Consider the following 17,414-nt stretch of genomic DNA (forward strand, 5'->3'; position numbering starts at 1 on the left):
TTACAGTTAAAAAGGAAAGCGTTTAACCATCAGCGTTGAACCAGTTACGGGCGCTTTTAATAAGGGAATAAAAGGGTAGCGACGACTTCTTAAACGGCCGTTTAAAACCGGCAGGGTCGTTGCCGTGTGATAAAGGCCCGTGCCGTTCAGTTCATGAACATAACAATAAACTCAAAGTCATTTCTGTCCCCACATCCCCAGGTACCCCCAAGTGTGGTTTTGCATTATATTAGGCCTACGTTGGTTTCGTTTTATACAAGCAGCAACACGTCAACACGTGTTCGATACAAATTTTCCAACTGGTTGTTTATATCCACAGAGAAACTGACTGAGTTAATTGAAAACCCCCAAAAATGGGTTGAGCAAAGAAAAATGTACAAGAGCGGGATTAGGACTAATGACCTTTGGTTTAACATGCAGGCGCTTTTCAGGGCTTATAACCTTTGAGATATTTTCCCTCCATGATAACCTTGACTCCTATAAACCACGCGGGCAGTTGTGATTGGTTCGGCGGTCTGTATGCAAACAAAAAAGTTTGCAAGGAGTATGTGGGTGTTGACGGCAACATTGCACCAGGCAGGGCCTGGCTTTTTCGCTCGGCCCGGGTAGTGCTGTGCTGTGTTGTTGAGCATTGACGCAGAGGAGAGCTAGAGGAGCGGAGCGAGTGTGTTTATTCATGGGGAGTTCGTGGGTATGTTGTGTGACTTTTCAACTGAGACGGGAAACGGTGAACTCACATAGACTATGAGAAGACGTTACTAAATATCATACCCTTCAAACAGTGTTAGAATGTTTCGTGATCCATCTTTAACATTGGCCACAGTCCAGACGTTTTGACACGCGGCCCTGTCCACCCTATTTAGAGTCAGACAATATTCAAGCTCAGTATACTTCAACCACTCATGCGGTACATCATCTACTTTACGCGTTGTTGGTTACATGAGACATGAGGTAAGCTTTACAACTTTTGTCTTGAAATTAATTTAATCTATTACAAAATTGCTCACCGTGATTCACCGGGATGCTCTCAGCTTAAACCCCGACCGTCGAAGTGGTTCAAGAAGAAGCGTTTTTTAGTTGATCCCAATTGCTCTACGGTAGTTCGTACAAATAACTCTTTCATTTTCCTAAATTTGAAAGGCGTGTGTAATGTTATAACCATGTAATGATGTTCTGTTTCATTTCCTCCACAGGAACTGTCACTAGTGATTTGAGTTCGAATTAATATACAATGGCGTCACATTTGGGTGAGGCCGTGGTTTACCCCCCGGTCAACAAAACGGCAGCAAGAACAATCGAACCGGCTGCAAAAAGAGGGGTAAGTTAAATTCAATTAGATTCAAAGTAATTTAGGATTTTCTCACGACTGCATGATTTATAATATAAAGCCATCTACTGAAGATTACAATTTTTTTTTTTAGCATTAAGTTGGCCAAATAATAAAAAGAAATTGTTAAAAAAATGATTAAGCTTCAACTTCGCAGAGCCTTCCTGACAAAATCCAGCCTCATATTTCACTGAAATCAAGTTGCCAGAGGAGCTTGGAGTCAATACATTGGGGGTTCAGGAAAACAGTGGATAATCAGGAATTTACATGTATAAGAAACACCTTTGATCAAAATTGTCGATACTTTTGTAATCGTTCGATTGCCCTGTGTGCGTTCCATACTTTACGATTGCTCATCCGGGGAAAGTCCCCGAGCACGAAACTTCATGAAAAATTGTGACAAACAAGTGAGTAATAAAGGTCAAATGAGCGTACATGATCATGATCCCTGTGTGCAGCCTGTGCTTATTTTATTCGTCCTCGTTCATTTGGCCGCTATGTTGCGGGTGATGATGTGGTATTGAAAAGAAAGAAAAAAAAGTCGCCACGCAGCTTGTGGTGCAATATTGCTTAGTATACAGTGCTTTATACACCGTAATGGTAAAACCTAAATTAATATGAACAACGTTTTGATCAATTTGCTTCATTTAGTCTTAAGAATTATTCGACACAGTCTAGTTAGTATTTTTTTAAGGCATTCAATGAACTTAAAATTGTTGGCTCATATTTTCTTGATTTTTCTAAATATGTTAATACCATGTAATTGACCATGATCTTGTTAAATTTACCTCTGCAATGGAGATACCTGATACCGCAAGCACGGACATGATAGTTTGATGCATGGAAGAAAATCACGCATACAAACAATGAAAGCTGTCGCAGTGTTGCATTACATCATGCATGTAGCCTGCGCATACATAAAGATCTACATGTAAACTACATGTGGGAGGGAACAAATACTATGACTGGCTTGTTGAGTTATCGGTACCGTCAAAATTGTAATTAAACTGATTGCCTGGCTTTGCACACGAATTTGTCAGAGAAAATGTTCTGGACTGAAAATAATGTGTACGTTAAAGAGTAAATAGGTTTTGAGGTACATGTACAATGTATGAGGAAACAAATACTATGAATGGCTTGTTGAGTTATCACTACCGTCAAAATTGTAACTAACTGATGACCTGGCTTTGCAGGTGTATTTGTCTGAGAAAGTAATACGTTGTTCTGGACTGAAAATAATGTGTACGTTAAAGAGTAAATAGGTTTTGAGGTACATGTACAAAACAATGTATGAGGAAACAAATACTATGAATGGCTCGTTGACTTATCACTACCGTCAAAATTGTAACTAACTGATGACCTGGCTTTGCAGGTGTATTTGTATGAGAAAGTAATACGTTGTTCTGGACTTAAAATAGTTTGTACTTTAAAGAGTAAATAGGTTTTGAGGTACATGTATGAGTGAACAAATACTATGAATGGCTTGTTGAGTTATCACTACCATCAAAATTGTAACTAACTCTTGAGCTCGCTGATCCTTACAACAACTGAAAATGCACAATAAACAACACAATCTAGTCGGAAAAGCTACATACACAATGTTTGAAAAGCATGAGAAAAAAGAGAAGAGCTTAAACAGGGAAGAGATGTGTTTTCATAAGTTTTTTACATCGGTCTGTGGATTTAGTGGCTTTAATGAAAGAAGGGATGTTGTGGCCATTCTGTGGATATACGATAATGTTATCATAACAGTTAGGTGAAAGAAATTGCATTCCTACTTGTTAATTGAAGTATGAATACACCAAGTGAGGATACCGATCTTTGTTATTACCAAAAGCATGCCCTGCCTTTACAATATTAAATGAATCAATATTCAACTTCTGAAATTTCAAATTGATAATTCGTTCAATAGGAAGGAAAACCATGCAATTTCGAGGCATATTTGTGTGGATCATTATGTTCTACTTTCAAAACATCTTTCGAACCATATGTATTTTAAAACAGACGGTTTTCAAATGCTTTTCATAGACCAACTTTAAGGCAGTGGACACTATTGGTAATTGTCAAAGACTAGCCTTCACAGTTGGTGTATCTCAACATATGCATAAAATAAGAAACCTGAGAAAATTTGAGCTCAATCGATCGTCGAAGTTGCGAGATAATAATGAAAGAAAAAAACACCCTTGTAACGCGAAGTTGCGTGCGTTTAGATGGTTGATTTCGAGACCTCAATTTCTAAACTTGAGGTCTTGAAATCAAATTCGTGGAAAATTACTCCTTTCTCAAAAACTATGGCACTTCAGAGGGAGCCGTTTCTCACAATGTTTTATACCATCAACATCTCCCCATTACTCGTCACCAAGAAAGGTTTTATGCTAATAATTATTTTAAGTAATTACCAATAGTGTCCACTGCCTTTAATTTTAGTAAGTATTTACCAATAAGCATAGGTGGCTTCATATTGGTATCGGGAACCGTTTACAAGTGGTTTACTGCTATGGTAAAGTTTCCAACCTAATCAAACGACTATAGAGTGTTAAGGTCCTGATGTGACATATTTTTCAATAATGACATTTCCTTTAGTTTTTATTCCTGCAATTTATTCGCCAAGAGCGTTGTTATTTTAACACCACAGGTTTTTATTTGCACTTGGAATAAAACATATTATTTAGTTTCACCCTTTATATCGATGTGTGTTTATAAGCGCTGCATACTCGGTACTTTCTCAGAGTTCGGTGAAAAAATCACTGGCATATTACTCGGGTTGTTTTTCAACCCCACGCCCTTTGCCAATAGATGTTTTACCAACTATAGACTGCCAAGATTGCCCAGTAGCTAAATGTAGTTCGAATCCTGACATTGATAATGTTGACAACATGCTACAGTGTAATATAAATGGACCCCTTACTACATGGTATGAAAATGATAGGGCCTATACTTCCCATTCTAACAAATCATACTAAAACCACCCTTGGTCAGTCTCACTCTTTCGACAAACTCAATGTTAATGTTAGGGGCACTCAACTAAAAAGTCTAGTTTAGAAGTTGACAATAACCTCACATGGAAATTGTACAGGAATTTATGTAAATCTATTGTCCAAAGTAGGAATAGGCATGCAGTCAACAGTCGTTTAATTGACATGCTTCACAAAAGGACCACTCAATCTTCTTGGATTACTGTTTGAAAGGGGGAATTTCTCAGACTGCAGAAAAGATGTACACGGGTTGTCTCAAATGATTTTGATATATAAACATTCTTGGTTAAAGACATGTTAAATTAATCTTTTCAAACCTTAGAACAATTTTTTTTATTTATTTAGCCTGTTTTTTTTATCAATGTGGTGTTCACAGGCTTGCTCCAAGTGACTATTTTATGACTTAACTTAAAAAATTAACCCCGATAGTTAGTCATGGTAATACAAGAAATTCACACTTCTATTAAATGTTGAGTGTTTAAGTTCTAAAGTTTGGAAAAATATTCCTTTTTTTTCTATCCGAAATTTCTCCTCCACTTACAACTTTAAAGGTTTATGACACTGTACGCTAGGTAGTTATCATTTTTGTTCTTTGAAAGCAATATTATAACAGTCGTCACTGTTTTTCGTTGTTGGGGTTTTCAATTAAAAAAAAAAAAATGGGGAATAAATTAACTTACAAGGTGAAATGGATGTTGTTCTATAACCCTACAATTTTTAAACGTTTGTTCCTGATTTTCACCACAAGGAAACCCTACTTGTATTATTACTTTTAAATATATGTGACACTCCAACTGTGAGGTCAAAATGAGCAAATCTAATAAAGGAAAATACCATGAACGATTGAATGACTTATCCCTTGTGTTCACGTATAAATTGTACTAGTAATAACCCATTAACTCTGAACAAAGACCGTATTTCCCGCCAAAAACTCCTGGTCGGTCGCCATTTTACGACCGAACCCTTCAAACGAATTAATTATATAAAAAAGAATAAACCTTATGAATAACTAATCGAGGGTTTATTTAAACTATAAAATGGTAACTCAAAGGCAACAATTATTTACAAAGCATAAACTTTCGTTTCACTTCTACAAAAATCAAATAGCACAACGATGTATACGGTACTAGTTGTAGCAGTATGCCATAAGCAGACTGACTCAAGTCTAGTGTTTACTTCCCATAGTGCATTGTACCACCTTATAACATGGCCGCCCGCATGTAACAGTCAAGTCTCATTATCTGGAGTAAAGCTTGACTTATAATCATAACATACGAAGTTGTATCTTCTTACATGGTGTCAGAGTAACCCACAATGGCCACTTTTGGATCTATCGGTGAGTTTTTCATCAAAAAGGAAACGTGGTTGATGTACACGGACCGCCTTGGCGAATATTGTACGGCCAACAACATAACGGACTCCACACGAAAACGGGCAATCCTAAACTCCGTCGTTGGATCACAGACGTACAAGCTTATCAGCGATCTTCTTGCTCCAAAGAAACCAAACCAAGCTACATACATCAAACTGGTAGACACATTGGAGAAGCATTTCAAGCCTACAAAGTCTAGCATTATCACACGTTTCCAGTTCGACAGCCGATACCGACGGTCCGGTGAAACGATTGCTGACTATCTAGCAGCCCTGCGTGCACTCGCCAGCGACTGCAACTACGGACAAAAGCTTGATGAGATGCTGAGAGATCGGCTGGTTTGTGGTGTGCAGGATGAACGGATCCAGAAATCCCTGCTCTCCCAACCAGAGGATAAACTTTACCTCAAACGGACAGTGGAACTTGCACAATCAATGCAGCTTGCAGGTGACCAGGCTAAAATGCTGACAGCCAGTGCCACCACACAATCCAGTCCCAGCATCAATGCTTTTCGAAAGAAACAAGCTCAACGGTCGAACACAGGTCAGTCCAATCATCATCAACAATCATATGGTACCAAACCAACACAGCAACAAGATCAAAGGCCCAGACGACCTTGTGGAAATTGTGGAACTTTCCACAAGCGGCGAGAATGCCCCGCCTACGGCAAAACTTGCCGCAAGTGTAACAAACTGAATCATTACGGTGATTACTGCAGAGGCAGCCGCCGAATTCACACCGTTAACCCCGAATCTTACTCAGAGGAGGAAGCCTCAATCGCCGATGATCAGGAACTGTTCCACATTAGAGCTCTCGACAACACCAACTTGAACTTAAAGCACGATATCCACGCCACACTTATAATAAATGGCACACACGTTCCCATCCAACTAGACACAGGTGCACGCTGTAACGTCCTACCAATAAAGATACTTAACGTCATTGCACCGCCAAAATCTATCGACAATACTAAGCCTACTACACTTGTAGCATATGGAGGGAATGAGCTCAAGACAATCGGCCGAGCCACACTGCCATGCAACATCGAGTCATCACAAACACACCATAATATGATTGACTTTCACATCGTAGACTCGCGAGTGAAAGCAATCCTGGGATTGACCGATTGCCTTCGACTAGGCCTGCTGTCAGTTAACAACAACATCGTGTATCACGTCGCAACCGACTCAACATCTACACAGCTCTTTACAGACTACAAAGACCTGTTCGACGGCTCCCTCGGGTCACTATCTGTAATCTACTCCATGACCATCGACCCTAACGCCACACCAGTTGTTCGCCCCCCACGACGCATTCCAGCAGCAATGCAAGACAAGGTCAAGTCTGAACTGAAACGCATGACTACCCTCGCTGTAATCACTCCGGTCTCGGAACCAACAGACTGGGTGTCCTCCATGGTCGCAACTCATAAGAAAAACACCGAAGAGATTCGCTTATGCATCGACCCTCGCGACCTTAACAAAGCTCTAAAGCGCCCGCACCACCCTACACGAACAATAGAGGAAGTTGCGGCACAGATGGATGGTGTCACTGTTTTCTCAGTGCTCGACGCTAAACGTTCCTTCTGGCAGATCCCCCTCGATTATCAGTCATCATTGCTAACTACTTTCAGCACACCACACGGCAGGTACCAGTTCCTCCGTATGCCCTATGGTATTTGTTCTGCCTCTGATGTATACCAGAGAATCATGGAACAATTATTCGCTGATCTGCCATGCTCCATCATCGTAGATGACATACTAGTTGGTGGACGTAGCAAAGAAGAACATGATCGAAGCACAAGTATCATATGTCGGTCATGTATTCACCGCCACTGGCCTTCGGCCCGATCCAGCAAAAGTCAGTGCTATTACCGACACGCCCCCACCTGAGGACGTCACTGCCCTACAACGCTTCCTTGGCATGGTGACATACCTGGCCAAGTTCATACCGAATCTAAGCGACTTAGCAGCCCCACTACGCGAGCTCACACATAACAACGTCCACTGGTGCTGGTTAGACCGTCACAACGCAGTGTTTTTGGAAATCAAGGACAAGATCGCTCACGCACCGACACTCAAGTACTTCGACGTCAAGAAACCAATCACAGTGACATGCGATGCCTCAAAGTTCGGCCTTTGTGCAGCTTGCTTGCAAGAGGGCGACCCCATAGTGTACGCCTCACGCACTATGACCGACACCGAACAACGGTATGCACAGATCGAGAAAGAACTGCCTGCTGTCGTGTTTGCCTGCACCAAGTTCCATGACTACATCTACGGTTATCGTTGAAACTGATCACCAGCCATTGGTCACTATCGTCAAGAAGCCCCCGCTTAGCGCCCCTGCCCGGCTCCAACGCATGCTTCTTCGCTTGCAGAAATACAACATCACCCTTGTGTACAAAAAAGGAAAAAAACTTTTCATCGCAGACACTTTGTCACGCGCTCCATTGACAACCACTGATAACGACAACCTCGACCTGTAAGTCATGACCCTCCTACCAATCTCCGATACACGACTTGCACAGCTCAAAGCAGCAACTGCCCGCGATGCCACCATGCAACAACTAACTGATGTCATCAGTCGCGGATGGCCTTCACACATCAACAACGCCCCTCCGGATGCTCGCCCCTACTTCCCATTCAGAGAAGAACTGACCCTCGAACGCGGCGTCATTCTGAAGGGACAAAAGGCCATCATTCCCAAGTCGCTTCGTACGGAATACACTAAACTATTGCATGAAGGTCACCCATATATCGAAGCTACCAAACGCAGAGCCAGAGATATAGTTTACTGGCCTTCAATGTGCATGGATATCGAACAGTCCGTCTCGGAATACAAAGTTTGCAACGCTACCAAAGCACACCAACAGAAAGAACCATCGAAAAGCTACCCACCACCAAATCTTCCCTGGGAACATATCGGTGTTGACCTATTCCAATGGAACGGCATGGATTACCTAGCCCTTGGCGACTCATACTCCGGCTGGTTTGATTTTGCCTCGCTCGACGACACCTGTGCCTCCACAGTTATTGAGGTACTAAAGAGACAATTCTCCATTCATGGGATCCCCCGCATCGTCATCAGTGACAACGCACGACAATTTGATTGCTTTGCCTTCAAACGGTTTGCACAGTCATGGGGTTTCCAACATACAACAAGTAGTCCCTATTACCCTCAGTCCAATGGACTCGCAGAAAGCTCCGTCAAGCGCGCCAAACTACTCCTGGAAAAGACAAAACGCGAGGATCCGACCTTTACCGGAACTTGCTGAACATTCGCAACATCCCAACCGACCCCCAGCTTGGTTCACCTTCCCAACGTCTCATGTCACGGCGTCTTCGAACAACCATTCCCACCGCGACGCCCCTCCTCAAACCCAGCGTCAACACACGCGTCACGGCTCAGTTACATATGCGCCACCAGCAGCAGAAGTCTTCATACGACAAATCTGTATATGCCTCTACCAATGATGAGGCTACCTATACACGCAGGGAGCTTACCTGTACCAACAATGAGGCTACCTGTACACCAGGTGATACTACATGTACCTTTTTTGGTAGTGAGGGTGAATGACTGGCGGTCAGCCTGCCTGCACGATCAACTTGCTACCTGAATGTACCGATTACAGGTCTCTGTCGTTCGTCGGTACGGGGTGTCTGGTACAAATGCCTATGTCCCGTAAACATCAGCGATTGAGTTGCTTCCACTGGCGTTTGGACTCCCAACCTGGTTCTGGTCAGTCTCCATAAGCTGGTGGAGAGGCTGCCTGTATCGATGATGAATTTACCTGTACCCGTATTGAGGTTACCTGTGCCTCCCTGTAGTGTGAATGCCTGTACCTGCTGTGAGCCTACCTGTACTGCGGTTAATACTCTACATGTACCGGCTGTGAGTTTGCCTGACTGGAAATCAGGTGCCTGCACAATCAGCTTACTACTATGATCGTTTTCAATATCGATATACCAGTGGCAGGTCACCATCGTTCGTCAGTACAATAACGGGTACCAATGGTACTGCCTTCACTGGCGGTTGTGCTTCACATATTGGCGGATGGTTGCCTCCACAGCAGGTAGGTTTCTCAAACTGGTTCAGGTCAGTTTCCACAGTTGGATTTGATGCTTGTACTTGAAACGCAGCTTAAGCTTAATGCTGTCTTTACTGGCGATGTGTTGCTGCCCGTACCTGCGGTACAAACAGTGATCCTACCTGAAGGTGCCTACACCGTTAGCTTTCTTCAATGGGGGTGTTCAATTACTGTTTACTGGTGGACTGTATTCCATCGTTCGACAGTAAGGGGAGTTGGGTACTAATAGTACTACCTCCACTGGTGGTTGGGCTCCCCAAACTGGTTCATGTCAGGTTCCACCTTTGGAGTGGATGCTTGTACCTGCAATGCAGCTTAAGCTTGTGGAGAGGCTGCCTGTACCAGCGGTGAGGCTGCCTGTACCAGCGATGAGCCTTCCTGTAAGTGCGGTGAAGGTGCCTGCTCTATCGGCTTTCTTTAATAAGGGAATCAATGTGTGGTGAAAAGGTTTTCAACTAGTGGTTTAATCCCAACGAGGCCTGGTTCTTGATAATTTTACCGAGACGAAGTTGAGGTAAATTATTAAGAACCAAGCCTCGGGAGGGTTTAAACCACGTTGAAAACCGATTCAACACACTTTGATTCCCATTCTTAAATACCTTTTCGGTCAAAAACATAAACACTTTTTGGTTAAAAAGAAATAAACTGCAAAAATTATAATTGTTCAATGATTTCTTTCAACACAACACCCCTCCAGCTATGAAATGGTAAAGCCCTCCACCGCCCTCGGGTAAACAACTCCTTATAAGGGACTACTGTGCGCGTCGCGCTTATCGCGTGATGTGGCACAACTGTTTCAGCCGTCGCTCTCGACAAATAGGAATGAAGAAACTGTCTTATAAGAACAGGTGCAAGCTCGCGTGTCACGCCTATGTTTCAACACTTTTTACTGGTCATAAACAAAGGTTTATACACACCCACGTGACGCGCTCTCCACCAATAGGAATAGCGAAACTGTCTGAGGTGTTTATGAATGGTGGTTTGCAGGATGCCTTAATAGTGGAAAAATTTATTGATTTATCCAATACCCACAAAATATTGTGGTTTTCTTTTACTTCGCATAACACGGTCATGCCCTTTTGTGGAGTCAAAAATTTGGTTACAAATAAACAAAGGTTTATTCACACCCACGTGACGCGCTCTCCACCAATAGGAATAGCGAAACTGTCTGAGGTATTTATGAATGAAGGTTTTCAATCTCGGTTTACTGGTGGACAGGATTCCATCTTTCGACGTAAGGGGAGTTGGGTACTAATGGTACTGCCTACACTGGCGGTTGAGCTGCCATATCAGCGGTTCGGTTGCTTCCACTGGAGCTTTGGCTTCCCATACTGGTTCCGGTCAGTCTCCATGTATGGAACCGGTTCTGGTAGGCCTACCTGCAATGCAGCATCAGCATCAGGCTGTCTTAACTGTCGATGTTGCTGCCTGCACCAGTTGTGAGGTTGCCTGTATCTGCGGCGAGGTGCAATACTAGCAATGAGGCTGCCGGCTGTGAGGTTGTACATACCAGTGGTTGGACTACCTGCAACAGTGGTGAGGCTACCTATACTTGTAATCGAACCACAGTCGATGCCTCCGGGCTTTGCAACATCTCAGCTAGGTCATAAATGGTACTGGGGCACCCTCCGTCCCTCCGTTACTTAAGGTAACAATACACTTGGTTTGCCAACTTTCCATGCCTTGTGTCAAACCTCCACCACTGCCACAATATCCACTGCCTCATCAAATGATGTAGACTCTGATGTTTCTCTGAAATAAGGTGTATTTCAGTTTGTGATGATTGCAAAATCCACCTGTGAATTGCAAAAACCACCTGAAAGGTCACAGGCAATCTGATGGGTAAGCTCTGCGAACCAACTTTCTTATTGCCAGACCGAGTTCAGCCACAGTCGCTCCCGAGTTTCTTCCCCGAGATGTCAACTCGACCAGATTGCGTAACCGCTGTCTCTTTGTGCCAAACCAGCGTTCTAGTGTTCTTATTAATTCACTGTAGCTGGTCTGTGACTCCTTGGGCAAAGAGCAAGCCTCTTCAGTTGCCTGCCATTTCAGTGCCACACAAATAAGTAGTCAGCATTTGTTACTAACATTCCCTTTTTGATTTATACCCACTCTAAACGAAATGAAGTAAATAGTCCTCATGCGAAAGGAACCATCACCATCAAACCCACAAGCATTGAACCTCAAAGTCAGCTTGGTGTTATCTACACAAACAGGAAGGTGAGCCACCTCGAGGAAAAGAATACTGTCATTATGTTTTCCGTGTGTTTATCGGCGGCCTCTGCAGCCCCACAGCCAGTACTTACCACGGGGAGAATGAACATATTATGTTTGTGGTACCTTCGTCTGTTGCTTAGATCTTCAGTGTTGTCTGACAACTCACTGCACGCTATCCTCCATTGTGCTATTACATTGTTCTTAAACTCTCGACGCCCTGAATGTTTAACACTAGACCCAGGCTCTGACCCTCCTTACCTTTGGGACATGTTCTGGGATGGAGCTGGTGTAAAATAATTTAGATTTCTGCTGTGTCGTGGCATTCCCGTCTTGTTCCCCAGCGAACGCTGCAGATATTCAATACATGAATATGACGCTTGTTTCATCCTCGAGACTCCTTCCTGGTGATCCAAATAAACTGGTTATTTTCTTTGATCGCATTAATAATTCTGAAATTCTAGCGCTACAACCAGTTCTAGCACTGAGTCCTAGCTTCTGATCCTGTTGGGGGAAAAATAGAACTAAAAGAAAATCACATTTGTTTTTAACAACTCGTATTTTTCTGCCTGGACCGGTACAACACCTACGTTCATATGCAGACGACCGAAAGTGCAGCTGCCAAACCTCACCTCGGACCAATCAAAAAATAATTATAGAAAGCTACGTCAAATTATGACCCCACACCACCTTTATGAGTTTGCCATTTCAGCAATAGAGAAATTAAATTTTGCTTTTCAACTTCAGAGGAGTATAGACCAGCGTTCTAGACATGAAGCGGGAATTCTTAAAGAGAGATTTGAATCTGCACGAACCATTCCTGGCACACAGAAACTTCACAGATTGTGTCCCATATCCAAGACTAAAGTGACAGTTAGAGAATGTTCCTCCTCCCCACACTCCAGAGAGGAAAATCATAACTAAAAAACTGTAAGAGTGCCCATCACAATATTTCAGAATATTGTTGCTTACATCTTAAACTTGCATTAAAAAAATTGTACGCATTTTGAAAAATACTCATTTTCGCAAATCAAGGTCAACGGTCAAATTTTTGCGTATTTTTTCGGTGGTACATGGACAGTTTTTGATTTTATGTTATCAAATGTGGGCCATGTGAAGAGCTTCAAAATTATGTAAATATTATCTCTGTAGGTGCTTTACTTTTGGAGATATGATTGTCCAAATATAGCAGGTCATGTTAATAGTCAAAAGTTCGTTTAGCCATATCTCCCAAAATAATGATCCGAATTACATAAAATTTGGGATTTGGGCGTTTCTCAGGGAGTTCAATCAGCACACCGAATTTCATTTAAATCCGTGAGGGTCAGGTCCAAAAGCGTGTTGAATTGACACGGAATGACCCTGGCATACGTTCAGGCGATACGCCATGGTGTGACAGGGCCTTTAGCACTGACCCTGTAGTACTTTCTCAAGTCATTTGCACTTGGTTCACATTATCTCTACCGTTTTTAAGTAACGAACCTGCTTGCCAATGTGTGTGTTATTGCTTTCCCTCTTGGTTAAAATTGTAATTGCTCTTTATGTTACTTACAGGTAAGGTTTCTCCTCCACACTGGATTGATTCAGCCTAATCGTGTTGATGTTTGCTTTGTAAACGGAAGTTTCCAAATGGAAAGAGAGGTCTCAATATCAAATATTTGGCGTAGCAGTGTTTTCCCTCCAGATGACTACAAACATTACTACAAACTCTACCTTGATGCTAATAAACCTGCAGTGTTTCTTAAATCTCAGTGGTTTTCGCAGCTTCCTTACTATCAAGTTCACCATGACATTCTGTCATCAAATCTTCCCTCTTCGTACTCATTGGGCTTTATGTACCACATGCAAGACATTTACGCAAGCACAGAAAGGTCCTCATGCAAAACAAGGGTAGCTGAACTAAATCATCTGATGTATCCAGATCGCGGAAACACAATCTCAAAAGGTCTTCGAGAATGTTTCCCAAAGCACAAAGAGGAATTGAAAACTACTGCCTTGTTAAAGTGGATAAATTATTCCATTCAAAATGTGACATCAACCAGTCAGTTTACTGTTTTGTCTATCCTTGTTGCTTACTTACACTCTGATTTTGAGATAGTCAAAGCTATGGAAGAAGCTGAACTTCGAAAACTCATAGGAAGTATTCACAAATTTGATAAATACCATGTGGATTATTGGGAGGGAAAGCAGTTGAAACAACTGGTTGTTGACGTTCTAAAGAAACTCAAGGAATACCATTGGCTCTATGTTGTTCTTCACTGCTACCCTCTGTTTGATAGATCATATGTTATGCAGTTTAAAACAAAGGCACATGACAAGCCTCCGTCTCTGCAGTGCATTTCAGATGTTCTTCTTCCTCGTTTGAACAAGATTGGCTATGTTCAAGACAAAACAATGATCATTCAGGATATAAATGCATTCGTAAAAAAAAAACATCTGCACGACAAAACAAGTACCTCAACTGAGAAACATCAGGTTAGTTGCTTATTAATGTTATAGTTTATATGTGTTAATAAAGCAGTAAAAGTAAAACTTTTTGTTAAAAATAATGAGCAAATAAAAAAAAAATCATCATCGTGAAAAGAAAAAAAAAATGCAATCAACAGTTGACTGTTTCCTAACAAGATTTTTTGCAAAGGTTTTTGCCCTGAAATTATTTATTCAGCGTTAAATTTTTGTCTCTTTAATCCATTATCAGATAAAGATAAACAAACCACCATGTTTGTTTGAAAACTATTTAATCAGATATTCTATGAAAAGTCTTCAGGACGTTGTAATACATTTTTTCAATGAGGAAAATTACCTGTTGCAGATTAGAGATACTTGATTTAAAAATTGGCAGTGGTGCCAAACAGCCATCTTGAGAAATTATTTGCAAACTAAATTAGCTTTGAAGTTTTTATTATTATTATTATTATTATTGTTATTCCCATTCATAATGCCCTTTTGTTAAAAACGTTGAAAAATACAATTACAGACACTTTGACAGTTGAAAATTTGAGGTTTGAAATATTTGTTTCAATAACTTTGTGAAGGTTCTGTTGCGCGTGGGCTGTGTGTTTGCGCGCTCGCTTAGAAATAGATTACGCGCGCGCGCTTAGAAGTAGATTACGCGCTGTTACTCATAGCTATGATTGCGCTGCGTGATAATTTTGCGCGCCTGACACGCGGAAGCCAGCCGGTTATAAACACTGTCATATCAACCGTTTAAACACCCCCAGGTGACGCACTCTCCAACAATAGGAGTAGAGAAGCTGTCTGGGGTGTTTATGAGTAACAATTTATAAATTGTTCCCATTCAGAGGGAAGATCATCCAACAGATGTTTCGCCAAGCGGTGATGCTAAAGATCTTGAGATAACCGATGTAGAGCCTCCACATGCACAAGCTGAATCAACTAGTCCAGACAAAGGGGCATCTGAGCTTCAAAAGTCAATCAAAGGGAACAGTGATCGATGGGTAACTTTTAATTTGATACTTTCACTAAATACAAAGAAAGTTACTGTTTAATTTAGCACAAATGGTTGACATGTTTAAAACAAGCAGTAAAAGTAAAACTTATGTAAATCCTTTTGTTAAAATGATCATTCTGAAAAAGATAAAAAATATCAATCCACGGTCCATCTGTTAAGAGTGACTGCAAAAATAAGCTGTAACAAAGTGACAATACTTTCGCTCCCGCCAAACTTCCAGCCACTCATTTGCAAGACCAATGCTTATTAAAGGCAGTAGACACTATTGGTAATTACTCAAAATAATTATTAGCATAAAGCCTTACTTGGTACGAGTAATGGGGAGAGGTTGGTAGTATAAAACATCGTGAGAAACGGCTCCCTCTGAAGTGGAGTAGTTTTCGAGAAAGAAGTAATTTACGAATTGATTTCGAAACCTCAGATTTAGAATTTGAGGTCCCGAAATCAAGCATCTGGAACCACACAACTCCGTGTGACAGGGGTGTTTTTTCTTTCATTACTTTCTTGCAACTTCGATGATCGATTGAGTTCAAATTTTCACAGCTTTGTTATTTTCTGCATATGTTGAGATATACACCAAGTGAGAAGACTAGTCTTTGACAATTACCAATAGTGTCCAGTGTCTTTAATCAAGCCAAAGCAAACTAATTATGTAAGCCATACTCTTATTAGTTTTTGAATATCCTACACTTTCATACATAACCCCCCACAAGCACAACACGCCAAGCCATGGGGAAAAACCTAGACTGGAAAACAAGTCTCACATTGACTCATGCGAGCTAACGGCACCAACAGGGAGCAATATGCCGAATATAAATAATTTCAGCTCTTTCTCGATAAAATGAAATACTCTGTAAAAAGTTGTTTGGCCTCTTAAATCCATTATCAGATAAAGAAAATCAAACCATCATATTTGAAAACTAAATTATCTATCAAAAAGGAGTTTGTAAATACACTGTGTTGTTTTTTCAAGAAGGAAAACTATCTCTTCACATAAACTAAAAAGCTTTGAAAATAACATTGTGTTTGCATTATAATCTCTTTTTTCTTCTTTAAAATCTTATTGAAAATCATTTACAAAAATGGAATCATTCTTAAATTATCCTTATTCAGACGGAAGATCCTCCAAAAGATGTTTCGTCAAGCGGTGATGCTAAAGATCTTGAGATAACCGATGTAGAGCCTCCACATGCAGAAGCTGACTCAACTAGTCAAGACGAAGGGACATCTGAGCTTCAGAAGTCAATCTTAGAGAACAGTAATCGATGGGTAACTTTTAGTTTGTTACATTCACAAAATACTGAGAGAGAAAAAGTTAGTCGAAGATGTTGACAAAGGATCTTTATAATTTATGACAAACGATGAAACAATCAAATAGAACGTACGCACGCAGAAAAGGATCACCGAGCTGTCTTATTTTCATTATTAGCTGGTTTGTAGGGGGCTCTACTCAAATGACCCCATGTGCACAAGGTATGTAGGGAGACCGCAATAATACGGCCCGAATGTTCAGTTGGTAAAGTGCCAGTCCGAATGTCGTTGGTTCAACCCGCGCTATAAAATATTTTCCTTTGTTCAACCCCTGCTTATACAAGCTTTTCTTCAAACTGCAGGAAAGGCTGGCTTACCCGTTTTAAGCTACTAAACAGGTATTGAACAGTTAAAATATGTAGTAATAACAATAAGATTTAACTGGAGATGTTTAGACTGTTTCTGTCAAATGAAAAGTTTTTGAACATTAATTTTTTAATCCATTAATTGTAAAATTCTACACAATTATATTATATCAAAGTTCTGCATGAAAATCCATTAAATTCAAATGTCGACAGAATTTATGTGTGAGTTTGTGTTGGGTAAAACATTTGTGACAAACATGCAGAAATGATAATTCTTATATTGAACCTAAATCTGTATTCTCTTTTAAGCAGTAACTGGTGAATTACTTGTGTCTTGCAGGTATCTCA

The 17,414-nt window shown here is 41.1% G+C and overlaps 1 long non-coding RNA gene across 1 annotated transcript; it reads left to right on the forward strand.

Annotated features, from left to right (window-relative positions):
* Positions 1–659: 659 nt before the first annotated feature.
* On the forward strand, positions 660–13,757 carry LOC139945611 (uncharacterized). The gene is made up of 3 exons (XR_011787094.1): positions 660–951; positions 1,194–1,318; positions 13,533–13,757. It is a non-coding gene; the product is annotated as an uncharacterized lncRNA (long non-coding RNA).
* Positions 13,758–17,414: the final 3,657 nt, after the last annotated feature.

This window comes from Asterias amurensis, chromosome 12 (assembly GCF_032118995.1).
Source record: "Asterias amurensis chromosome 12, ASM3211899v1".
Classification (NCBI taxonomy): domain Eukaryota; kingdom Metazoa; phylum Echinodermata; class Asteroidea; order Forcipulatida; family Asteriidae; genus Asterias; species Asterias amurensis.